This window comes from Cynocephalus volans, chromosome 5, assembly GCF_027409185.1.
Source record: "Cynocephalus volans isolate mCynVol1 chromosome 5, mCynVol1.pri, whole genome shotgun sequence".
Lineage (NCBI taxonomy): Eukaryota > Metazoa > Chordata > Mammalia > Dermoptera > Cynocephalidae > Cynocephalus > Cynocephalus volans.
In genome coordinates, this window is record NC_084464.1 from 93,328,325 (window position 1) to 93,355,935 (window position 27,611).

Below are 27,611 nucleotides of genomic sequence, written 5' to 3' on the forward strand. Positions count from 1 at the left end.
CCAAGTTTCTAATACCTGGAACTTTGGGGGACACAATTTAAGCTTCGATGAGCTTGGGGGCACTTTCGGTCCACAGCAGTTGCTTAAGCACTAACTGAATCAATATTTACAAAGCACTTAGAACAGTGCTTAGCACATAATTAGTGTCAAATGTAGCCATTATCAGGAGATCCTGACAATACAACAATGACCATCTCATGGCCTCAGAGCTGTGGTCCAGGTGGGGAGTCTGGGTGGAGGACACAAGGCCATTCATTGTTCTCCTATGAAAAATGAGGATAATTCCAACCTTGTGAGGTTGCCATGATGACTAAATGAGATGAAAAAGTGTTTAGCTCAAAGTCCAGCATTTAATAAATGAAACTATCAGCTTTTTTGTAGAAGTTGAGAAGTTAATTTTAAAATTTATATGAAAATGCAAGAGACCTAGAATAGCCAAAGCAATTTTGAAGAACAAAGTTGGAGGACTTCACTACGTGATTTCCAGACTCACTATAAAGCTACAGTAATCAAGACAGAGTGGTGTTGGTATAAAGATAGACAGACCAAGGGAACAGAATAGAGAATACAGAAACAGAACTGTACATATGTGGTCAATTGATTTTTGACAAAGATGCCAAGTCAATTCAATGGTAAAAGAATATTGTTTTTTCAACAAATGGTGCTCAAACAATTGGACTTTTGTACATACAATAAGTGAATCTTAACTGCTACTTTACAGCACATATAAATATTAACTCAAAATGGATCATAGACCCATTGTAAAACTAAAATTATAAAAATTATTGAAGAAAACAGGATGAAATCTTTGTGATCCTCTGTGATGGTTAATTTTATGTGTCAATTTGGCTAGGCCACAGTACCCAGATGTTTGGTCAAACATTATTCTAGATGTTTATGGGAGAGTGTTTTTTAGATGAGATTAATATTAGAATCAGCAGACTTTGAGTAAAGCAGATTACCCTCCATAATGTGGGTAGGCCTCATCCAATCAATTAAAGGACTTAATAGGAAAGAGATTGACCTTCCTTGAGAAGGAATTCTGCCAGCAGATGGCCTACAGACTTAAACTGCAACTCTTTCCTGAGCTAACAGCCTGCAGACTTATCCTACAGATTTTGGATTTTGTCTTTGGAAAAACCTGACTAATATACTCTGAATTAGGCAATGAGTCCGTAAATATGGCATAAAAGCATAAACCATAAAGAAAAATCAAAATATCTAACTTCATCAAAATTAAAAACTTCTGCTCTTCCAAAGACGTTGTTGAGGATATTAAAAGATAAGCCACAAAAATGGAGAAAATATTCACAAAACACCTATCTGATAAATGACTTGTATGCAGAAAATATAAATAACTCACAACTCAGTAGGATGACAAACAACTCAACTTAAAAATATGGGCCAAAGATTCGAACAAACATATAAACAAAGAAATGTATGGATGGCAAATAAACCCATGAAAGGATACTCAACAATATTAGTCATTTGAGAAAAGTAAATTAAAACCACACTTTCACTAGAATGCTAAGTTTTAAAAGACCACCAGTAATAAGTGTTGACAAGGATGTAGAGCAACTAGAACTCTCATGTGCTGCTGATGGGAATGCAAAGTGGTATAGCCACTATGGAGAACAGTTTGGTAGTTCTTAAAAAGTTAGACATACACTTATATATGACCTAGCAATTCCACTCCTAGGTGTCTATCCAAGGGAAATGAAAACTTGAACACACCAAGACTTGGACATGAATATTCACAATAGCTTAATTTAGAAATGCCAAAAAAGTGGAAACAACCTAAATATTCATCAATGCTGAACTGATAAACAAATTATGGAATGCTGTTCAGTAACAAAAAGAAATGAGCTACTGATACAGGAAATGTGAATGAATCTCAAAAGCATCATGCATTTGAACCATATATAAAAAGCCACACATAGTTTGAGTCCACTTATATAACATTCCAGAAGGACAGAAAACTGTAGAGACAGAAAATAGATCAGTGATTGTTAGCAGCTGGGGATGGTGGGAGGTGATTGATTGCAAAGGAGCAGGAGGGAATTTGGGGGAGGTGGGGGTGATGAAAATCTTCTGTATTTTGCTTGTGGTGGTTGGTTATATGATTCTATACATTTCTCCAAACTTATCAAACTCAATAAAAGGATGAATTTTATTGAATGCAAATTGTACCACAAGAAACTTGATTTTTTAAGAAATAACTGTTATAAATATAATAATCATTATAGATAAGGAAGCAGAAGCTTGAGGAGGCTAAATAACTTCGCTCAAGTCATTCACAGTTTGTTGTGTCTGTGGAGCTTTTGCAGCATCTCATCTCCCCATATGAGCAAATACTGCACTCCAATATAAACTTTAAACTTTTAAAAAGAGAAATGCAGAGGGTTTGATTGCAGTAAAATAACTTTCCCCAGCAGGAGCACTTTTTTTTTATTGAATCGTAATTGATTATACATATTTTTGGGATTCAATGTTGACATATGTTGATCAAATCAATATTACTAGTATGTATATTGTTATATTGTACTTACTCTTTATTCCCCTTGTCCAATCTCTCCCTATCCCCCTCTCCCTCCCACCTCCCACCTCCCACCACTTATAACCCTAGACTACTTCTCTCCTTCTGAAAGAGTAATGGCTATTCTATTGATTTGTTGCCTAAATGATCTGTCCAATGCTAAGAGGTGTAATCAAGTCCCCCAATATTGTCATAGAGCAGCTGCTTCTTCTGTCACTCTGGAATGGGCTATGTGGAGAGAGACATCCTCTTCTTTTCTTTGGTCTCTGCTGGTAACCCTCTTTGTATCAGTGCACTCCAGTGGCTGGTGGACCATCTGCATGTTGGTTGTGATGTCTAGCCACTTTTGCAGCAGCCGTGGTTACTGTGGTGGCTGTGGTGGGCCACACACATGGAAATGATGTTTCTGGCATGTTCCTTGGGGCTGGCAGTGAACCTGATTGTGGGTGAGGTGTCTGGTCCCAGGATCCATGCCCCAGGCCCCTGGGCAGGCCCCAAGGTGCTCAGCATGAGCACTTGATGGGCTTTGCAGAAGGAAGAGGTTCCAGGCTCGTGACATTTTCTGGCAGCCATTCCCAAGAGGAGGCCAGAAGTCAGTTCATGATGCACATACATGGCCTCAAGACAGGGAGCAAGAACAGGCCTGCACAGAGTGTTCCTCCTGCTGCTCCTCCCTGGGCTTCCTGCTCTTACACCTGTTTCCAGTTTGGGAAAACCTCCAGGAGGGGTATGCAATGCTGGCTTCCCAGGTCAGGGAGAGTAGTGGAAAGCACCCGGAGGTGAGTGGTAGGAGAAATAGATGCTTACAGGCTTACTGGTCAGGTGAAACTTTTTGCTTGAGAGAATTGTGTGTGGTATGCTCCTTCCAGAGGACTCCATCCACTCATTTAAAAAGATACAAAATCTTTCCAGTTTTTGAGCAGGCAATGGTTCTAATACAGAGGGGATGAAGGTTGGCTAGTCTTTCTCCTCTGCTGTCTCCCTACCACTCAGTGTTTCCTTCCCTGAAGGCAACCTGTGTGACCTGTTTTTCATATTTTTCCTGAGATATTTCATGCATATACATGCAAATAGATTTATCTCTACGTGTTTCCTCCCTTTTGTACAAATTGTAGGGTACTATATGTATCGTTCTTCACTATGCTTTTTCAGTATTGTATGGCTGAACCATAATTGGCTTAACCAATCCCCTATTGGTGGACATTTAGATGATGTTAATTTTCTGATCCTAGAAATTATGCTGCAGTGACTAACTTTGTTCTGAGGTGTGATTATATTTGTGGGATAGTGTAGGGAAAATATAGAAAAATGGTCAGGGCCCCTCAGATGTTCAGAATCTTGCTGAGTGTTTGATCTATATAGGCACGTGCACCCAGGTGTTGCTTGGTTATTGTTGAACGTAATTGCGCATGTGCACCCAGGTGTCCTGGGTTATGGACTTAAGTATAAAGGAAGAGTGACTCAGCTCCACAGGGCCTCCTGCCTCTGGGATGCTCCTAGAATGCTCGCAGGGGTGGGGGGGCCACAGGGAGGCCACTACTGCTGCTGGAGGCTGTTGTTTCAAGCTGTTGCTGTCAGTGCCCCCAGGATGTCCCGAGAGGCCACCGCTGCTGCTGATACTGCTGAAGACTGAGCTCGTGTCGTCTGTCAATGGCTCCCAGGACCTTTCCCAATTACCTAGCATAGGCCTGCTTTTGAGGGGTCTATGACCCAGCCAGGCATGTGAGGGGTCTGGTGACCCAGTCTGTACAATGGGTTCAAAGGGTCTGAGCCCTAGCTCGGACAGTACAAATGGAAACTTAGCATAACTAAGATAATGAAACGTTCTGGCTTTAGTTATGAGTCTGTAGCCGTACAATTAGTGTAGCTATTGCTTTAACAGTACTATGGCCCTAACCCTACAACTGGTGTAGTCATGTAGCTTTACAGATAGATTTCTCTAAGAGGTACTACTGGGTCAGAGTGTGTGTGCCCTTGAATTTTGACAGCTAGAGCTAAATTGTTCTGCATGGAACTTGTGCCATTTTACACCCCACCAGTGATCTGTGAGAGGTCTGTTAAGACTGACCTTTAAACACACTGTGCCCAGTGTGTATCGTGCTCTCTCTTCCTGGCTGCTCCCTCCTCTCTCTTCTTCTCTTGGCCCTTCACCATCTAAACCTATCTTACTCTCTAGCATTCTGTCCAGGAGCTCTCTGCCGTGGCTAACTTGGCCTGTATTTGGCCTTTGTTCCTCTTCACTTCAGCATGGCTTCCTTAGAATTTTCTCTGGGTTGTGTCTAGGGCCAGCTGCCAGGGAGTCACAGGGAAAAGCAGGGGCGTGGTTGATGGGAGGGGAGTCTCCCCACCTCTCCTGCCCTTCCTTGCCCTCCATTCACAACTGGAAAGCAAGGTTCCCTCCCATGACAGCCCAGGACTTTTGATTTGACACACAAGTACTCCAGTGTGTTCTACATTCAGAGGGAGGGCTGGAGCCTGTGCGGGGCTGTTGCAGCCCCGGGTTGTGCTGCGGGCTAGTAGAGCCACACACTCCATGGAGCAGGTGTGTTCTCTTTGAAATGAAACAGCATTGAAAGTATATACTCGTAGTTACATGTCAGGTCTGACAGAAAATCTGTTTTTTGTTCTGCAGTAGCTAGAAGCATCACCCTGTGGGAAGAAAATCTCAATAATGAAAACTTAGGCTTTTGTAGTTGATTATCATAAATCATGGGGAAAACTTGACGTATGGGGGTAATTCTAATCAACAGTCCTAAAATGAACATGTTAAGATTTCATTTAACTCATTGATTAATGAGGGAACCAGTAAAATGTTACAACTGGTTCAAAGGAGAATTCAAAAATTACAAATATGTAGGCCATCAAGAAAGAAGAAATAAATTTGCCAATCAGATGTAAACTGACCAGTATCCACTGAATCGCCAGTGGACAGAAGTGTTTGCATCCCGTCAGTGTTCCACGACTTACGGAGGTGTCTCATAGCTCAGAGATGGTGAAAGGCCTGGGGACAACCTGGGAGTACACTGGGTGGGACACCTTGTCATGTCTTTCTCTCACCCATTTTTTTAGTTTTAATTTTAATTTTTTAGATTGTGATAAAATACAGATAACAAAAACTTTACCATGTTTAAGTGCACAGTTCAGTGGCGTTAAGAACATTCACAGTGCTCTGCCACTAGCACCACCATCCATCTCCTGAACTCTTCATCTTGCAAAACTGCAACTCTGTACCCATTAAACACTCACTCCCTGTTTTCCCCTCCCCCAGCATCTGAAAACCACAGTTCCACTTTCTATCTCTATGAATTTGTTACCCATGTTTAAATTCTTACAATTTTTCCTTCCTGAGAGTGGAGGCAATGAGTCACATTTACTATATCCGTGACCCTGGCCAAGTTATTAGCCTCCTTGAGCCTTCATTTCTTGTCTGTAGACTTGGTATAACAACTCCTACCTCATGGATTTGTTGTGAGGATTAAATGAATTAATCCATGCCAAATTCTTATTAGTATAGTACAGTAAAGGATGTAGAAATAGCTCAGTGGATGGTAGTTATTATCATAATCACTGTTTCCCCACTTGAGTTCATTGTCCTCAGAGGCACAGAAGAACTTCCTTTGGGTCATCAGTTCTCATTATTGACTGCACATGTGATCTCTTGCAGAGCCTTAAAAAATACTGATGCCCATATCCAGAGGCTCTGATTTAATTGGTTTGGGGTGTTGTCTGGGCTTGGAGATTTTTCAGAGCAGCCATGGGGAGAACTATTCACTGCACTAGGTATTTTTCCTGAGATCTCAGAGCCTTGCATGTGGGGTAGGACAGCACTATTGAGCACTGGGCCAAGTCAGTGGTTAGACATCTGGAAGAATGCCATGAAATACTGATATTCTAAATGCCATGATTCAAACTAGAAAGAAGTTTACTAGCAGGAAATAAATGTCTCAATTATGGGAACACAAACGTTTGCTGTGAACTGTGTGGCTTATCTATGAGACAATGCATGGAAAATTATTAGGTCAATACCAGGAAAGTCTCAATAAGTGTTAACTTATTTTAATGAAGATGTTAATTAGGCAGGCACCACATTGACTTGCATTTCTAGCAAAGGCAGGTAGGTGCCCTTAGGCGATGCTCTTTGGAGGAAGGAGACATGGTGTGTCATGTTGAGAGGGACAATGTAATGATGTGATGGGTCAGACAGAAGCCCATGCTAGGCCTCTGGTTTCCTTTATTGGAAAGCAGAAAACAAGAGAGGACAGACCATAAAGACTGAGGAGAGTAAGCCTCCAGACTTTAGGGATGGACCCTCAAAGCTGACTGATGCATCTTAGAAGAGGCTACAGAGGCTGCTGTTAAAAAGGGAGGTCAGGAATTGGCCCTGCCTCCTCTCTGTCTACAGGGAATTCCTGAAAGTGTTGCCTTGCTCTGCAGGGCCTTTCTCTGTTCCCTATTGCCCTCTGCAGAAGGCCTGCCTTGTTTATGTTGGTGGCCAGTGAGGTTGAAGGCAGGTGCTGTTTGCTGGCCAGCACCTGGGTGTTCAATCGGCAAGCCCCCCACCCTGATCCCCACCCCCACGGTCTGTCCGTGCTTTGTGTATTCTGTTGCCTCAGCAGTCTGCACTTAAAATTAAAGTCTCTAACTACACAGCTGAGTGTTTTATAGCCCACATTAAAGTGCAGGCAAAACTCCCTAAAATCATATATTTAGGAGGGCCTGACCACTCTAGTCGAGATACTATAATGTTGTGGCACTGCTGGATATGAGCATTTTAAAATCCTCCCTAAATACCTGTATCTTTCCTGAACAAAACACATAGGAGGATTCCTGGTTTCCAGGCAGTAATTGGCATGCTGTACGACTTCCAAGCCTCACTCTCCCAATCCACATTCTGAGGGTGCTATAAAATAAAGAGGCCAAAGGTAAAGGAGCTTCAGAAGCTGCTGAGTTGACCACTTGGGCCTCTGCTCAGATACCAGTGCAGGTGGTCAGTTGGTGAATCCTCTGAGTCCCTCTTAGTAGTTTCCTTCTTTCTCGTTCCTTTCTCTTAAGCTATAATGACTTAGGTTTCAGAAAATCAATTAAGCCAGGAACTTGTTTGGAGACTGAAAATTCTTTCTCAGCAGGCCTGTGGCTTTCCAGTGACAGTAAGCTGTTGTGTGTTTAGGTTGTTTTAAACCAATGGTTTTAGGGTATATGGGTGAGTAGGTAGTAACTGTGCCTGGTCCTCTTTTAGCTCATGTTACCATTGAATCAACCAGCATATAAAAAGAACAACACACTGTGATCAAGTGTGCAAGGCTGGTTCAACATCCATCAGTGTAATCTGCCATATCAGCAAGTGTCTTGGCTCAGGCTGTTATGACAAAATACTGCATAAGAGGTGGCTTAAACAACAGACATTTATTTGTCACAGTTCTGGAGGATGGGAAGTCCAAGATCAAGGTGCCAGCAGATTCAGTTCCTGGTGAGAGCTCTCTTCCTGGTTTGTAGATGGTTGCCTTCTCTCTGTGTCCTCACATGGTGGAGAGAGAGAGAGCTCTAATCTCTCTTCTTCTTGTAAGGACACTAATGGGGCCCCACCCTCACAACCTCATCTAAACTGAATTACCTCTCAAATGCCCCCATCTCCAAATACCATCATTTTGGGTGTTAGAGTTTCAACATGTGTATTTTAGGGAGACACATTTAGTCCATAACAACAAGCTAAACAAGAAAAATTATATTATCATACTAACAGAAGCAGAAAAAGCATTTGACAAAATCCAACACCCATTTGAGATAAGAACTCTCAGCAAACCAGAAATCAAGGAGAACTTTCTCAATATGATAAAGAGCATCTACAAAAAACTGCAGTTAACATCATACTTAATGGAGAGACTGAACACTTTCCTGCTAAGATAAAGAACAAGGCAAGGATGTCTGCTCTTACCACTCTCTTTCAGTATAGTACTGGAAATTCTAGCCACTGCAATAAGGCAAGAAGAAGAATGAAAAGGCATTTAATCTGAAAAAAGCTTCTAGAGATGGATGGTGATGATGGTCGCACAACATTATGAAGGTACCTAATAGCACTGAATTGTACACTTAACCATGGTTATATTTACATATATTTTACCACAGTTTTAAAAAGTCACAAAAAATTGACCCAAGAAGAAGCAGAAAACTTAAATAGTCTAATTATCATAGAAAAGATGGGAAACATTATTAAAGATGCAACCTATAAAAAAGCACCAGGGCTAAATGGTTTCACAGCCCTATTTTGTATTTTAACAAATAAAAAATAATAATTTTAATGTTATTTAAACTATTGTAAAGTATAAAACGAAATTGAAAGCCAGACTTGTTTTATGAAGCCAGCACAACCTTAATACCAAAACCGGGTAAATATAAATGAGAGAGAGAGAGAGAACAAGAACTAGAGACCAAGCTCAATTGTAAATATAGAAACAAAACTCTTAGCTAATAGAATACAACACTTATCAGAAGACTAATACAATGTGACCAAGTGGGTTTGTTCCAGGAATGCAAGGATGGTTTAATAATTCATTATATCAACAAATTAAAGGAGAAAAATACATGATTATGTTAACAGTTGCTGAAAAGGCAGTGATTCTTATTTTCTGGGTTTTACTGGAAAACAGAAAATAAGAGAGGACAGTCCTTATCTCCCAATGATAGTTCATCATGCACTGGACCACCACGCCTTGTTCTGTCAGTATGTCAACCCATTGAAAATGTAGTCTAAGCACCTACTGGTGAGGGTAGCCTTGTCACTTAGGTACAGGTGTACTGTGGGAGCTGATAGAATTCTTAACAACCAGGTAAGCTGCTTGAAATATTTTGGTCCTTCTTGCTGGTGGACCTTTCTTGAAGCAAGCCCAACCCTGGCAGTTACTGGATCACCTCAAAAGGCATTCTCTTACTAATAAATCTACTTGTTAGGAATAATTGATTCCTAGCAATAGGCTTTTCAAGTCACTACTTCAAATTATTTATAATGTTTTTTTTTTTTTAATTTTATTTTAACGGACCCTCCAGTTACCCCTGTCCTTGTGTGATTGGACTATTGGCCCCCAGTGCAGGAATTACCATCTGCCTCCATTACATTTTGTCTTGTTAAAATTAGCCTATTCTTCCAGTCTGAGATTGTCTGGATCCTGATTTTTGTCATTCAAGGAATTTACTCACCCTGCTGCTATTGTCACCTGTAGTCTGATTAAGATGTGATGTGTCACTCATACAAGCAGACGAAACACATTTTCAACAAGGAAAGAAAGCTCTGAAAGCTTTTTGAACTATAAATCAGTAGGCAGGGTTCCAGCTATTGTGGTTCTCCCACAAATAAGATTAAGGTCTTGACAGATGATTTAACCCCTGTTAGCCTTACTATCCTCATCCAAATTAAACTCTCAAAGACCCTTTTCAACCTGAATATTATGGTTCTAAAATACGTGCCCCACTTATTTGCTAGTGTTACAACTTTCTTGCCTCCTACTACTTCTGTCTTTAATGCTACAGATAATATATGCAGATATACTACTTGCCTCAAAAAAGACTGTATGACCCTGATCTATTGTGTTTCTCATGGTCTCTTGAAGAAAGTTTTGCCATTATGAAATTATCACATGAATCTAACCTACATTCCTCCCATTACACAATTTCCCCTTGTGTGGGTCACATCTACAGAACTGCCCTCCTTGTTACAACCCCCAGTTAAGATAGTTAAATTGTTTTATTTCTTCAAGGTAATGAGTCTCAACTCCTCCCAGGCCCCATGGAGTCTGCGACAGGGGCAGAATCTTTCCTGGCTCGTTTCTGCAGGTTGTGGTTCTCAAATGGCCCCAGTCCCTCTCCCTGAGGCCTGGCCCCTCCTGGGGAAGTGTCTCCAGTGTAAATGCCTTGCTGTGCCTGGAGAGTGTCCAGCCAGGAGGGTGAGCACCATATCTGAAGAAAAAGTGGGAGCAAAAACACCTCCACTCCCTTTCAAGGTTTATTATGAACTGGTTACCCTTGGCTGGGCTTTCTAGTCATCCTCATTGGTGGGAGATCATTTTCTGAACAGGAATCCTCCTCCTGGAAAGCTTCCTGATGGAGCCCTCCCCACTGCCCCCAACTGGGAGCTGGCCTCTTCAGAGTGAGCGACAGGGATGTTTTGTTCTGTGCACCACCGTCATGATCACCTGTTCATATAATGTATGGGTCTCCCGTTGGAGTGGGAGTTGATCTGGTGTTCCCGTGCAGTGCTTCTGCTGGAGTCCAGACCCACAGAGCACAACCCTCCTGAACAAAGCATCATCCCAGGCCAGAACCCCACAGCTATTGACAGTAGGGCCACTTTTTTGTGGATGTTGCTTGGCAATATCTCAGGGCCCTTTGCTATTGGTTATTGGTTCCCTGGACATGAACCAGGCCCAGAGTCTCTGACTCTCTGTCAGGTCAAAGGAAGGTGCAGGAAGCTGCCTCCTCTCACCTGCTGGTCTCAGATGACTGTCCTGATACAGGGGCCAGTTGGAGGGATCAACAACTTTAAAGGGTCCAAGTCAGGGGTTCATAACCTCTGGCTGCACATTAGAATCACCTGGACTTTAAAAACACTCACACCAGAGGGAAATCCAATGAAGATGGCGGAATAGACAGTCCCCTGTGTCACTTCCTCCCACAAATCAACCAATTTACAACTGTAAAAATGTAACGTCAGCCAAGCCGGGGCCACTGGAGCTCAGGGGAAGAGGAGGAGAGACCTACGGAGCTCATGAAGGTAGAAGAAACTATGATGAGAGAAAGAAGAAGCTGCTCTGAGCATTTCGGGCCGTGGCCGCTTTAAGGCTGGAGCTGCTGAGCACATGGAGCAGGAGCCGGCAGAAGCCGTAGCTGTGCCCTTCAGATGGAGTTGCTTGGAGGCGGCAGGAGAAAAGAGGGCCTTGGTGGCCCCCAGGACAGCAAGACCACTAATACGGTTCCCGTGGACCCATGCAGGAGCAGGAGCCAGAACAACTGAAAAAAGGGAGCCATTCAGATGCCGGTGAGTCATCACAAGGGACCAGCACAGGGCCCGTCCCATGGGAAGTATTTGCAGCAGAGGCGGTGGGGTAGACGGGCCCACCAGGGGAACACTGGGACACAGCAAGGACAACTGATCTGCCCCTCAATCAGCACAGGACCACTCAAGAGGAGACTAGTCGGGAATACAGAATTGCATGGGGTGCAGTTTGATAAAAAAACTCAGGCCCAGATCAGAGATTCTACAGAACACAGATCCACCTGGTCTCTGGAGAGCCAGAAGTACCTATAAGATCAACCATTAAACCCTGAACTGCACAAAAAGCCTTCCCTAGGGAAACAGCAGCAAAGTAGCAATTTATTTATTTATTTATTTATTTTATTTTGTCAATATACATTGTGGCTGATTATTGCTCCCCATCACCAAAACCTCCCTCCCTTCTCCCTCCCCCCCTCCCCCCCAACAATGTCTTTTCTGTTTGCTTGTCGTATCAACTTCAAATAATTGTGGTTGTTATATCTTCTTCCCCCCCCGTTTGTGTGTGTGTGTGTGTGTGTGTGTGTGTGTGTGTGAATTTATATATTAATTTTTAGCTCCCGCCAATAAGTGAGAACATGTGGTATTTCTCTTTCTGTGCCTGACTTGTTTCACTTAATATAATTCTCTCAAGGTCCATCCATGTTGTTGCAAATGGCAGTATTTCATTCGTTTTTATAGCTGAGTAGTATTCCATTGTGTAGATGTACCACATTTTCCGTATCCACTCATCTGATGATGGACATTTGGGCTGGTTCCAACTCTTGGCTATTGTAAAGAGTGCTGCGATGAACATTGGGGAACAGGTATACCTTCGACTTGATGATTTCCATTCCTCTGGGTATATTCCCAACAGTGGGATAGCTGGGTTGTATGGTAGATCTATCTGCAATTGTTTGAGGAACCTCCATACCATTTTCCATAGAGGCTGCACCATTTTGCAGTCCCACCAACAATGTACGAGGGTTCCTTTTTCTCCACAACCTCGCCAGCATTTATCGTTCAGAGTCTTTTGGATTTTAGCCATCCTAACTGGGGTGAGATGGTATCTCAATGTGGTTTTGATTTGCATTTCCCGGATGCTGAGTGATGTTGAGCATTTTTTCATATGTCTGTTGGCCATTTGTATATCTTCCTTAGAGAAATGCCTACTTAGCTCTTTTGCCCATTTTTTAATTGGGTTGCTTGTTTTCTTCTTGTAAAGTTGTTTGAGTTCCTTAAATATTCTGGATATTAATCCTTTGTCAGATGTATATTTTGCAAATATTTTCTCCCACTCTGTTGGTTGTCTTTTAACTCTGTTAATTGTTTCTTTTGCTGTGCAGAAGCTTTTTAGTTTGATATAATCCCATTTGTTTATTTTTCCTTTGGTTGCCCGTGCTTTTGGGGTCGTATTCATGAAGTCTGTGTCCAGTCCTATTTCCTGAAGTGTTTCTCCTATGTTTTCTTTAAGAAGTTTTATTGATTCAGGGTGTATATTTAAATCCCTAATCCATTTTGAGTTGATTTTAGTATACGTTGAGAGGTATGGATCTAGTTTCATTCTCCTGCATATGGATATCCAGTTATCCCAGCACCATTTGCTGAAGAGGCAGTCCCTTCCCCAGTGAGTAGGCTTGGTGCCTTTGTCAAAGATCAGATGGCAGTAAGTGTGTGGGTTGATTTCTGGATTCTCTATTCTATTCCATTGGTCAGTGTGTCTGTTTTAATGCCAGTACCATACTGTTTTGGTTATTATAGCTTTGTAGTATAGCTTAAAGTCAGGTAGTGTTATGCCTCCAGCTTTATTTTTTTTGCTCAGCATTGCTTTGGCTATGCGTGGTCTTTTATTGTTCCATATAAATGTCTGGAGAGTTTTTTCCATTTCTGAGAAAAATGTCTTTGGAATTTTGATGGGGATTGCATTGAATTTGTATATCACTTTGGGTAGTATGGACATTTTCACTATGTTGATTCTTCCAATCCAAGAGCATGGGATATCTTTCCATATTCTTGTATCCTCTCTAATTTCTCTCAGCAGTGGTTTGTAGTTCTCATTATAGAGATTTTTCACCTCCTTGGTTAACTCAATTCCTAAGTATTTTATTTTTTTGGTGGCTATTGTAAATGGGCAGGCTTTCTTGATTTCTCGTTCTGCATGTTCACTATTGGAGAAAAGAAATGCTACTGATTTTTGTGTGTTGATTTTGTATCCTGCTACTGTGCTGAAATCATTTATCAATTCCAACAGTTTTTTTTGTAGAGGTTTTAGGCTTTTCGATATATAGGATCATGTCATCTGCAAACAGGGACAGTTTGACTTCATCTTTTCCAATCTGGATACCCTTTATTTCCTTCTCTTCTCTGATTGCTCTGGCTAGTACTTCCAACACTATGTTGAATAGGAGTGGTGAGAGTGGGCATCCTTGTCTAGTTCCTGTTCTTAAAGGAAAAGCTTTCAGCTTTTCCTCATTCAGGATGATATTGGCTGTGGGTTTGGCATATATGGCTTTATTATGTTGAGATACTTTCCCTCTATACCTAACTTATAGAGGGTCTTTGTCATGAATGAGTGCTGAACTTTATCAAATGCTTTTTCAGCATCTATAGAGATGATCATATGGTCCTTGTGTTTGAGTTTATTAATATGGTGTATCACATTTATTGATTTGCGTATGTTGAACCAACCTTGCATCCCTGGGATGAATCCCACTTGATCGTGATGAATAATTTTACGTATGTGTTGCTGTATTCTGTTTGCTAGTATTTTAGTGAGGATTTTTGCATCTATATTCATCAAGGATATCAGCCTGTAGTTTTCTTTTTTGGTTATATCTTTACCTGGTTTTGGTATCAGGATGATGTTTGTTTCATAGAATGAGTTTGGGAGATTTGCGTCCATTTCAATCTTTTGGAATAGTTTGTAAAGAATCGGTGTCAATTCCTGTTTGAATGTTTGGTAAAATTCTGCTGTGAATCCATCTGGTCCTGGGCTTTTCTTTGTTGGGAGCCTTCTGATAACAGCTTCAATCTCCTTTATTGTTATTGGTCTGTTCAAATTTTCTACATCTTCATGGCTCAGTTTTGGGAGCTTGTGTGTGTCCAGAAATTTATCCATTTCCTCCAGATTTTCAAATTTGTTGGCGTATAGTTGTTTATAGTAGTCTTGAATGATTCCTTGTATTTCAGATGAATCAGTTGTAATATCGCCTTTTTCCTTCCTAATTTTTGTTATTTGAGTCTTCTCTCTTCTTTTTTTTGTTAGCCATGCTAATGGTTTGTCAATTTTATTTATCTTTTCAAAAAACCAACTTTTTGATTCGTTGATCTTTTGAATTGTTTTTTGGTTTTCAATTTCATTCAGTTCTGCTCTGATCTTAATGATTTCTTTCCGTCTGCTAACTTTAGGTTTGGATTGTTCTTGTTTTTCCAGTTCTTTAAGGTGAAGTGTTAGGTTGTTCACTTGCCATCTTTCCATTCTTCTGAAGTGAGCGTTTAATGCAATAAATTTCCCCCTCAATACTGCTTTTGCAGTATCCCACAGGTTTTGGTATGATGTATCATTGTTTTCATTAGTTTCAATAAATTTTTTGATTTCCTGCTTGATTTCTTCTTGGACCCATATGTCATTAGGTAGAATGCTGTTTAATTTCCATGTGTTTGTATAGTTTCCAGAATTTCGTTTGTTATTAATTTCTAGTTTTAATCCATTGTGGTCTGAGAAGATACATGGGATAATTCCAATTTTTTTGAATTTATTGAGACTTGATTTGTGACCTAATATGTGATCTATCCTGGAGAATGATCCATGTGCTGATGAGAAGAATGGATATTCTGAGGTTGTTGGGTGGAATGTTCTGTAGATATCTGCCATGTCCAATTGGTCTAGAGTCTTGTTTAGATCTTGTGTTTCTCTGCTGATTCTTTTCCTAGATGATCTGTCTAATATTGACAGTGGGGTGTTCAGGTCCCCTGCTATTATGGTATTAGTGTCTATTTCCTTCTTTAGGTCTAATAGAGTTTGTTTTATAAATCTGGCTGCTCCAACATTGGGTGCGTATATATTTATGATTGTTATGTCTTCTTGATGGATCAGTCCTTTTATCATTAAGTAGTGTCCCTCATTGTCTCTTTTTATGGTTTTTAGTTTAAAGTCTATTTTGTCAGATGTAAGAATAGCTACTCCAGCTCGTTTTTCTTTTCTGTTTGCATGGTAAATCTTTTTCCATCCTTTCACTCTTAGTCTGTGTGAATCTTTATGGGTGAGGTGGGTCTCTTGAAGGCAGCATATAGTTGGGTCCTGCTTTTTGATCCAGTCAGCCAGTCTGTGTCTTTTGATTGGGGAATTTAAGCCTTTTACATTAAGAGTTGTTATTGAAAGGTGTTGATTTATTCCTAGCATTTTATTGGTTGTTTGGTTGTCTTAGGTGTCTTTTGTTCCTTGCTTTCTGATTTACTGTTTTGTTTCTGTGTTTGTTGGTTCCTTAGGTTGTAAATAGCGTTTTTGTTTGCTTGTTTTCTCTTCATGAATGCCATTTTTATTATACTAGTGGGTTGTGATTTTTCTTGGGTTTTTATGGCAGTGGTAGTTATTTTTCAGAAACCAAACCCAGTACTCCCTTGAGGATTTCTTGTAAGGGTGGTTGTGTGGTAGTGAAGTCCCGTAGTTTTTGTTTGTCTGAGAAATATACTATTTGCCCTTCATTTCGGAAGGATAGCCTTGCAGGGTAGAGTATTCTTGGCTGGCAATCTTTGTCTTTTAGTATTTTGAAAATATCATCCCATTCTTTTCTAGCTTTTAGGGATTGTGATGAAAAGTCTGATTTTAGCCTGATTGGGGCTCCCTTATAGGTGATTTGATGCATCTCTCTTACAGCTTTTAAGATTCTCTCTTTGTCTCTGAGTTTTGCCAATTTGACTATGACATGTCTTGGAGAAGGCCTTTTTGGGTTGAATACGTTTGGAGATCGTTGAGCTTCCTGGATCTGAAGATCTGTGATTTTTCCTTTACCTGGGAAGTTTTCTGCCACTATTTTGTTGAATATGTTTTCAATGGAATCTCCATTTTCCTCCCCTTCTGGAATACCCATGACTCGGATACTTTTGCGCTTAAGATTGTCTGATATCTCTCTCAGATTTTCTTCAATGTCCTTGATTCTTTTTTCTTTCTTTTTGTCTGCTTGTGTTATTTCAAACAGCTCATCTTCAAGTTCAGAGGTTCTCTCTTCAACTTCGACAAGCCTGCTGGTTAAACTCTCCATTGTGTTTTTTATTTCGCTGAATAACTTCTTCAGTTCAGCAAGTTCTGCTACATTTTTTTTCAGGACATTGATTTCCTTGTACATTTCCTCTTTCAGATCCTGTATACTTTTCCTCATTTCATCATGATGTCTAGCTGAGTTTTCTTGTATCTCATTCAGTTTCCTTAGAATTATCACTCGAAATTCCTTGTCCGTCATTTCAAGGGCTTCTTGTTCTATAGGATCTAGAGTTTGAGATTTATTAACTTTTGGTGGTGTACTTTCTTGATTTTTTGTATTTCTGGTATCTTTTTTCTGGTGTTTATTCATTGTGGCAGGGGGTTTCACAGTCCACCGGTTTGAGACTAATGACTAACTAGGATGTTGCTGTGGTTGCCAATTTGGTATGGCTCCCTCCGTGACTGCTCAGTTGGCCTCTAGTGCCTTGTGTGTGTGGTTGCCTCAGGTCTTGGGCTTCTCCAGGTAGCCACCTTTCTCGTCAGCTTGGACTCTGCTGGGCTGGTGGATCACGTACCACAGGGTGTGTGATCTCTGTTGAGTTTTCACTTCCTGTGCAGGACTTCTCCCTGTTCCGTGTGCTCTGGCCCAGGCTGTTGGATCGTGCAGTGGCGACCCCACCGGGTGTGTGGTTTCTGTCTAGTCTCCGCCTCTCTGGCCGCACATCTCCCCACTCTGTGCGCACTGTGCTGGGCTGGGGCGTGTCTTCTGCACCCCTCGTCTATCAGCTGGGCCTTCAAGACCCTGCTCAGCACCGCCTTGCCCAGGAAGTCTACCAGGTTTCTGGTAGGCACAGATGACCGGTCACTCTGGGTGCCTCTGTAGCACTGTGTAGATCTTTCTCGGGGCTTGTTCCCCTTTGTATCCCCCCGGCATAGACCGAATCTAGCGCCCACCTGCAGCCAGCTCTCCGGCAGTTTCTAGCAGGCCTGGGAACTCTCCTACCACACTATTCCCAACCAGAAATTGGTTAGGCTTTTTTCCGAACTGGTGGCCGCAGAGATGGTATCTGCCTCCCAGTTACAGGAAGTTTACTGGGGGCCGGAGTCCAGGGTGTGGTGGAGTGACAGTCGGCCCGCCCATACTTCCTTGCCCTCCCGACACTGGCTGGGGACGCCCCACGCCCCCAGCCCCTCCAGAGAACAGCAGAGGGAGTGGGAGGGGAGGCCGGCCCACAGGCTCCGGAAAGCCCCGCGCTGGGCCAAGCAAGTGGGAAGGCTCAGTGACGGCCGAGCCGGGTGGAGCTGCCAGCACCTGGGAAAATGGAGGCAGCCCCGGGGCGATGAGTGAACCAGTGATGCAGGCGGGAGCCGGGTGGGCATCAGCCCCCCAAACAGAACTGGGCCAGGGGTCTCTCACAGTGCTGTGCCAGGTCGGGTGCTCACTCTCTGCCTCTGCTTTGTCGCCTTTCCCGTTCTCGGCCGCTGCCGCCTCGGGCTGTTCAGTCACGGTGCGGCTCAGGTGCTCCTAGGAATCTTCTTTAATGCCGGCCTGAAACCTCGAATCCTGAATAGGGCAGCTGGCCACCTTCAGCGCGGCCCCGCCTCCGGGATCCTGTCTGCATCCACAGCAGCCCTGGCGCCGTGTTCCCTGTTTCGAGACTCGCTTTTTCAGCAAAGTAGCAATTTAAACAACCACACAGCTCAAGTACTTGTTCCCACAGGAAGTTCCCCCATGTTAGAAGCAAAGGACAAAAAATTAGTTCCAGGCCAGGCACACCACCAGCACTTTGGGGCCTGCCTGGGAACTGGAGGCTTGGATCTGGGAACGGGGGACTGGACCCCACTCCCACTTCCAGGCAAACTGCACCAGTGCCTCGGGGCCAGCCTGGGGACCCAAGGCATGGAGAATGGTACTGGACCTCTCTCCCACAACCAGGCACACCAAGCCAGTGCCTCAGGGTCCACCCACGGTCCTGGGGCATGGAGTAGGAGACTGGACCACCCTCTCACAACCAGGCATACCATGCCAGTACCTTGGGGCCCACCCAGGGACCCGAGGCAAGGAGAAGGGGCCTGGACCTCTCTCCCACAACCAGGGACACCGTGCCAGCACTTCAGGGCCCGTCCGGCCCAGAGGCATGCAGAAGGGGACTGGACCCTCCTCACACAACAGGCACACTGCACCAGTACCTCGGGGCCCACACAGGGACCCAGGACATGGAGAAGGGGTCCAAACACACCCCACAACCAGGCATACTGCCAGTGCCAAGGAGCATGCCAAAAACAGCACCTCCATGTGGGTGGCCCACCACAGCCACCACAATAACCATGACTGCTGCAAAAGTGGCTAGACGCCACAGCCACCACGCAGATGGTCCGCCAACCACTGGAGTGCATTCACACAAGAAGAGTTGCCAGCAGAGACAAAGAAAAGGATGTCTCTTTCCACAAAACCCATTTCAGAGGGACGGAAGAAGCATTTGCTCTATGATAATATTGGGGGACCTGATCACATCTCTCAGCATTGGACAGATCATCTAGGCAACAAGTTAACAGAGTAACCATTATTCTTTCAGAAGGAGAGAAGAAACCTAGGGCAATTAGAGGGGGGAGAGGGGAGGGAATGGAGGAAGGGGAGAGGTTGGACAAGGGGCATAAAGAATATTACGATTTGTAACAATATATATCCTAGAAATATTGATTTAATCAACATATCTCAGTGTTCAACCCAAAAAATATGTATAATCGATTTTGATTCAGTAAATAAAATAAATTATTTTAAAAATAAAATAAATTAAAAATAAATTAAGAAAACACTCACACCAGACCCCAAACTAGACTGGTGGAATCCAATCCTCTGGGGTTAAAGTTTAAGAATGAGTTTTTTGTTTTGTTTTTTAGGTTTTTTGTTTTGTTTTGTTTTTTAATTTTCAGGTGACTCAATAGGGCTGAAAACCAGTGGTTTAAGAGAGTAGCTCTCAAGATTTGGTCCCAACTAGCAGTATCTGCTTTTCCTGGGAACTTGTTAGAAATGCAGATTCTCAGGCTCTACCCCAGGCTTACTGAACTCTAGAACTCTGGAAAGGGGGCCCAGCAATGTATCTTTTAACAAGCCCTCCAGGGCACTCTGCTGCTCGATAAGGAACCACTGACTTAGGCATAATATTATTGCAAAGAGCAAGATAGTTTTATGTGACCTGTAACTATAACTGTGCAAAAGCATTGATAGAAGAGATGCACTGAAAAACATTGGATAAAAATGCTATTAGTTGTATAAGGTTGCAGAATTATAGATGATTTTCTTTTACTTTTCAAATTTTTAGTAATGTCATTATATTGCTTATATACTCTTTGAAAATATGGGAAGCTCTGGGTTGTGGCAATGCAATATCTTAGGTGTTTTTGTACTGACAGGAGGGGGACGAGAGCATCATGAAGAATGTAGCAGTTAACTCAGTGGGTTAGAGCATGGTGCTGATAACACCAGGGTCCAGGGTTCCATCCGGTATGGTCCAGCTGCCAAAGAAAAAAGTGTGTAGCTCTTTACAATAGCCAAGAGTTGGAACCAGCCCAAATGTCCATCATCAGATGAGTGAATACGGAAAATGTGGTACATCTACACAATGGAATACTACTCAGCTATAAAAACGAATGAAATACTGCCATTTGCAACAACATGGATGGACCTTGAGAGAATTATATTAAGTGAAACAAGTCAGGCACAGAAAGAGAAATACCACATGTTCTCACTTATTGGTGGGAGCTAAAAATTAATATATAAATTCACACACACACACACACACACACACACACACAAAACCGGGGGGGGGGGAGAAGATATAACAACCACAATTACTTGAAGTTGATACGACAAGCAAACAGAAAGGACATTGTTGGGGGGGGAGGGAGAAGGGAGGGAGGTTTTGGTGATGGGGAGCAATAATCAGCTACAATGTATATCGACAAAATAAAACTTAAAAAATAAATAAATAAATAAATAAAAGAAAAAAGTACATAGCAAGGAGAATGTCTCTTGCTTCGGCAGGCCCCACACAGTAGCTTTAGCCTGAGGGCCTATAGCTGCTCTGGGGAGGGGTTATCCTGGCCTCTCTCTGGTCACACATTAGTGTCACCTGGGGAGGTTGTATAAAAACTGATGACTGAGCCCCACCACAGAGAGTTGATCAGAGACTCTAGAGGAGGGGCTCAGCATCAATACAGATAGATGGACAAACAGACTGTCCTCCCCAGGAGATTCATTATGCAGAAAATAGGAAGCCTCTCTTGTCGTTGGGATTCTAAGGAAACTAGGTTATCTCCAAGCAACCCCAGGGATCTGTGTCTGGGCAGTGGTAAAACATCCAAGAACTTGGGAGCTTCCTGAGAGTGAGCCATGGGGCCCCTTCTGCCAGGGAGACCCTCGCCCCACAGCACAACCAGCGCAGCATGTAGAGTTGCGGGGAAGAGCATGGGGCTGGGTTCAGGTGGCTTAAAGGGCGAATCCAGACTTTAGTACTACTGTATGACATAGAACATGTGACAGTCTCTCTCCATGCCTCAGATTCTTCATCTATAAAATGGGCTTAATAATTATGTGTACCTCACAGGGTGGTTGGGAGGACTGTAAAATATGTAAGATAGTAAGTGTGCTGTGAGTGCAGTAAGTGTTCAGTGAGTCTCAGCTGCTGTTGTCTTGTACTGTTATCGTTATTATTGGTCGCGCTGGGCCCACTAGTGCCTGGGCTGAGTCAGGCTGAACTGGCCTCTGAGGATAACTGGGGTAGGACCCAGGGAAAAACTGATGCTTTGGAAACGTCTCTTCTTGTCATTGATAGTACATAGTCTTTTCTCCTGTTCCCATTTCTCCCACTGGCCAGTCCTAGGGGCACAGAAACGAGAGCAGTTGCATCCTTAAGTCCGAGTCACCAAAAATGCCTCTGAGAACCAAATTTTATTTACTTCCTCACACGTAGGGGGGTTCCAGCCTTCCCTATAGGCACACCTGGGGTGTCCCTGTGTGCTGGGTGGGGGCAGACTTCCCTAAAGGGCTCTACTTCTGTTGCTTTTCACTGTACAATATAAGCAACCATAAACAAGTTCTGGAAAACCAAGTTCATTTCTGCTTCTTTCTTGCTTCCCTCCTTTGGTAGGTGATGTGTGTATACACACCTTTTGGTAGGTTTGTGGGTGGGTGTGTAAGGGAGTTGGTCCTGTACTAGGAAAGCCCAGGACAAAGGAGCAGACAGCTTTGGATTCTGCAGGAAACCATTACTGCTTTGCTACTGCTGTGCTTTTACCAGATGCCAGAAAAGAAGCCAGGCATGTGAGGGGGACACAGACCCTCCTCAGAGAAGCTCTTTGTCCCTGTTATAGCTGCTAAAATGCTCCTCAGCCCCCGGGATGTTTACACCTCCTGTAATGGGCCAAGATATCCTAGAACCCGGAGTCTGCAACCACCCCATGCCACCCATTTATTTCCCTGAGGTCAAGCCTGGGACTGTGGACTTCACTCCAGTGTCCCTGCCCTGGGGTTGAGGAACACTGGAGCCTCTTTCATATGGCGCTCACACCACCCCAGAGCCAACTTGATTCACCATTCATGGAAGACACAGTCCCTGCTCTCCAGGAGATCACGACCCAGTTGGAAGGAGAAGTCAGCACCCAGGGTGACACTCAGAACAGAATGTGGCTGTTTCCCACACTTCAGGGAGCTGAAGTGCTATGGGAGTGGAAAAGAAAGGGCTGGGAACACTTCTTGGAGAATCAGAGAAGGCATAGTTTGAAGAAGGGTGTTCCCAGTGAAGAATGCCTTTCCAAACAGAGACACAGAGGTTGGGAACTGCAGACAGTATTTTAAAAATGGAAGTGGATGGAGTTCCAGTCAAGATGGTGGAATAGATGGTCCCCAGAGTCACTCTTTCCCACAAATCAACCAATTTACAACTATAAAAATGTAACAACAGCCAAGCTGGGGCCACTGGAGCTCAGAGGAAGAGGAGGAGAGACATACGGAGTTCATGAAGGTGGGAGAAACCATGATGAGAGAAAGAAAAAAAACTACTCGGAGCATTTCAGGCCATGGCCGCATTAAGAATGGAACTACTGAGCACATGGAGCAGGAGCTGGCAGAAGCCGCAGCTGTGCCCTTCAGATGGAGTTGCTTGGAGGCGGCAGGGGAGAAGAGGACTTTCGTGGCCCCCAGGACAGCAAGACCACTAACAGGGTTCCCATGGACCCACATAAGAGCAAGGAGCCACAACAACTGAGAAAAGGAGCCACTCAGAGGCCGGTGAGTCATTGCAAGGAACTAGTGCACAGCCCATCCCATGGGAAGTGTTTGCAGCACAGGCGGTGGGGGAGACAGGCCCACCAGGTGAACACTGGGACACAGCAAGGACAGCTGATCTGCCCCTCAATCAGCACAGGACCACTCAGAGGAGACTGGTCAGGAATATAGAATTGCATGGGGTGCAGTTTGATGAAAAAACTCAGGCCCAGATCAGAGATTCTACACAACCCAGGTGCACCAGGTCTCTGGAGAGCCGAAGTACCTATAAAGTCAGCCATTAAACCCTGAGCTGCACAAAAAGCCTTCCCTGGGGAAACAATAGAAAAGAAGCAATTTAGCTCAACCACACAGCTCAAGTACTTGTTCCCACAGGAAGTTCCCCATGTTAGAAGCAAGCAAAGGACAAAAAAATCAGTTCCAGCCCAGGCACACCACCAGTGCCTCGGGGCCTGCCAAGGTACCTGAGGCATGGATCCAGAGACTGGATCCCTCCCCCCCCCGCCCACAACCAGGCACACCTCCAGCACCAAGGAACATGCCAAAAGCATCACCTCCATGTGGGTTGCCCACCACAGCCACCACAGTAACTACGGCTGCCACGATAGTGGCTAGACGTCACAACCACCATGCAGATGGTCCGCCAGCCACTGGAGTGCACTGACACAAGGAGAGTCACCTGCAGAGACCAAAGAAAAGAAGAGGATGTCTCTCTTCACAAAGCCCATTCCAGAGTAACAGAAGAAGCACCGATAATATTGGGGGACCTGAACACACCTCTCAGCATTGGACAGATCATCTAGGCAACAAATCAACAGAGTAACCATTACTCTTTCAGGAGAGAAGAAATCTAGGGTTATCAGTGGTGGGAGGGTGGAGGGAGAGGGAGGTAGGGAGAGATTGGACAAGGGGCATAAAGAATAAGTACAATTTGTAACAATATACATACTAGTAATATTGATTTGGTCCACATATGTCAACATTGAATCCCAAAAATATGTGTAATCAATTATGATTCAATTAAAAAAAAAGGAAGTAGACGAGAGGATCATGACTGGCTGGTAGGAACCTCAACCCTCCAGCCTGAGCCTATCGGCTGCCCTAGTGATCCCAGATCTGACTTCACCCAGATCTGTTTGACTCGAAAATATCTCACTGGTCTTTGCTGAGGAAAAGATGTGGGGTTATCGAGGAGGAGAGTGAATGGTTGGGTGTCCTCCGGTGGGGCTGAGCACAGCTGGGGGGAGGGGAAACCCATGTAGGGTGGTGGATGGTGCCTCATGTCCTTATTTCAAGCCTGTGGGGTGGGAGTCAGGGACTATTTCTACTTTACAGATGAGAAAGCAGACTTAGGAGATTAACTGTCTCCCACAGAATCACACAAGTGTTATTAGTCAGAGCTGGAATTTGAAGTAGGCCTGTCTGGCTCCAAAGCCTCCAGCCTTTCATTTCTCCACAGGGGGGATTCTTTGCTGACTTTAGATTAGGAAGGTGCCTCCAGTCCAGGGCCATTGTGTTTATAATTTATAGTTTCTAAAGCGCCCTCCCAGATGTGGTCTGGTTTGAACCTGTCTTAGTCTGTTCCGGCTGCTCTAACAAGATACCATAGACTGAGTGGCTTACACAGCAGACATTTGTTTCTCACAGTTCTGGAGGCTGAGAAGTCCAAGGTCAGGGTGCTGGCAGATGCAGTGTCTGGTGAGGGCTTGGTTTCTGGTTTGCAGACTGCTATCTTCTTGCTGTATCCTCACATGGTGGAAAGAAAGAGAAGCAAGCTCTCTCGTGTCTGTCCTTACAAGGGCACTTATTCCATCATGAGTGCTCACCCTAATGACCTAATTACCTCCCAAAGGCCTCAGCTCTGAATGCCATCACATTGGGGATTAGGGATTCAACATAGGAATTTGGGGGTACACAATTCAGTGCATAGCAGAACCACAGCAGCATTTCCTTCTCCTGCCTTCTGATTATTTGTGTTCACTTAGACAAACCCTTTAGCCTCTGTGGGTCTCAACTTCCCCACTAGTAATATCTCATTACTGATAAGAATGTTCCCCAAGGCTCCCCTGACCCCAACACCCAGTGACTCCCTGGTCTGTGGCCCCTTTTCCAGCCTCTCTCCAGGCAACTTCTCCCCATCATGGTCTATATTTGCTGGTTGCTCAAAAAGTACTTGGTCCCACCACACTGTCACCTTCCTCACAGCACACACCTTTCTCTTCACGCATGTGATGAACTCTCCTGTGTTTCAAAACACCTTAGAAAACTTTGTGAAGGTCACTTATTAAATGTCAAGGGGTGAGGTCCTTGACAAGGGCATGCAATGACAGCCAGAGCCTGGGACCCGGCGCAGCAAGTTGCTGCATCTGGTCAGCTGTGGACACCTCACTTCAAGAATCAAGGTCAAGTAGCACATGGCTAAGCACAGTCATCAGCAAAGAATGGCCCCTCCTGCATCTCGTCCCAGACATTGCCTTTTTATGAAGGCTTTTTATAGCCCACTTTCTTGGGAGTAACTTCGTTCTTAATTAAGAATTCTGATTTTAGACTGAGCTCTGACCTCTTTCTTTCCAGTCATTCTAGTGCCTCAATTGCATCTCATGGGTAGAAATTGAGATCCCTATGGCCTGCTGTCTCTATCTTCCTCCATGGCTGGTTACCCATGGCCGACTGGTGCTTTAATGCAACCATAAACGAGTTTATTCTGCTAGAATATCAATAGAAGATCTTTGTGAAGTTTTACCAAGATCTAAGCAGGACGTAGGCCATGTGAGACCCTTTTTCTTCCAGGGGGTGTTTCAGCATGGGTGGTTAAATAACGTTTGAGTGTTTCTTCACGGTGAAACCTGGGAGGAAAAGCAAAAGGAACATAATGCTTCCTTCAGGATTTGGAGAATTAGGAGTTTGGCAAGGTCAGTTCTCAAGGCAGAAGTTGATTTGCACTGAAAAGTGTTACTTCTTCTGGGTGTCACTCTCAGTGTGGTACCTCAGGAGCCTGCACGCATAGGGCCATTGAAGGCAGTGGCCTTCTCTGTGACCCAGCAACAGGGCTCAGAAGCCCACTCAGGAACACGAGGAGAGGAACACACAAATGTGTCCTGCAAACTGCTGGAAACACCCCTGGGCCCATCTGTAGAAGAATGGGTAAATAATAAGTGAACTGGAACTACACGTGACAATATGAAAAATAAAAAACCCTCAAAAATATAATGTTGGACAAAAAAATTGCCAGATGACATTATACAGTTTAACACTGTTTACATAAAGTTTGAAACAAGTGAAGCAATGTTTATACAAGAGGATTTCAAAAAGTTCGTGAAAAGATTTGTACTATCTTTTGGTTCTCTATTTCCACGAACTTTTTGAAGTACCTCGTGTGTTGTCTGGCTGCCAACATGTAGTAAAAATATAATGAAAAGCAGAGGAGGGCTAGCCAGTTAGCTCAGCCGGCTTGAGCACGGTGTTGGCAACAGGAGGGTCAAGGGTTCAGATCCCCATACTGGCCAGTTGCTGGGGGTGGGGGGAGCGAAGGCATGATGAGCACAAATTCGAGAGAGTGGCTACCTCTGGGGATGCAGGGGACATCTGGGAGGTGCTCACAAGCAACGTCAACAGTTTCCCTGACGTTTTCTTAAAATGGTCGGTGGGTATGCACGTTTTTAAATATTGCATTTCTGAATGGCTGAAATACTTCACAGTTTTAAAATTTGTTTTTATCAAGAGGGAGAGCTTTTCCTAGTCTGTTTGATAAGCAGTTCTAATTTCCAGGAGTTCCTAACTGCATTTTCCTGGGGCTGATTAGCTTGACATTTGCTGTTCCTCCACCTCCTGCCCTGGTCACATTTTCACTGTGGCCATTTCATCATCTGTTAGTATGAGCACCCATGAGAAAATAAGAGCAGACGTGAAACCCCTCATTCTGCTACTTGCTAGTTTGCTACTAATGAGTGGGGAGTAGAAATTATGCACTGATAGAAGCTGCTGGGATCATGAGGGTTTTGTTGTTCTCGGAAGATTCTTCAAGCAGTCACTGTGTCGACCAACACAGATGTTTCTCTTTCTACATATGATGAAGATCAGGGATCCAAATTTATCTGAAAAGCTAAAGAAGCACCTTTTGTCCCCATTGGAATGGTAGGCTTTGCAGCAGTTGCTGCATATGGATTATATAAATTGAAGAAAAGGGGAGATACTAAAGTGTCCATTCATCTGATCCACATGCATGTGGCAGCCCAAGGCTTTGTTGTGGGAGCAATGACTCTTGGTATGGGTTATTCCATGTATCAGGAATTCTGGGCAAAACCTAACCCTTAGAAGAAGAGATGCAGTCTTGGTTTTGTTGGAGGAGCTTGCTTTAGTTAGATGTCTCATTATTTAGGTTACAGGTTTATGTTGGAAATAAATTATTTGAGTGGGCTCAGACAATAACATGGTATTTTGAATACTGGCTTGCTTTCTTGCAGGCTTGACTTGCCTAATGACCAAATTATTAGTGAGTAATAATAATAATTAACTTAATAATAATACCTAACTTGGTCATTAAATAAAGTCAAGTTAACACAAAAGAAAC

At 43.6% G+C, this 27,611-nt stretch overlaps 1 protein-coding gene and 1 pseudogene across 2 annotated transcripts in view; both read left to right on the forward strand.

Annotated features, from left to right (window-relative positions):
* The window catches only part of ANKRD6 (ankyrin repeat domain 6), a 183,292-nt gene that overhangs the window by 118,617 nt on the left and 37,064 nt on the right, over window positions 1-27,611 (forward strand). The window lies entirely within an intron of this gene.
* Window positions 22,866-27,397, forward strand: LOC134377582 (HIG1 domain family member 1A, mitochondrial-like; annotated as a pseudogene).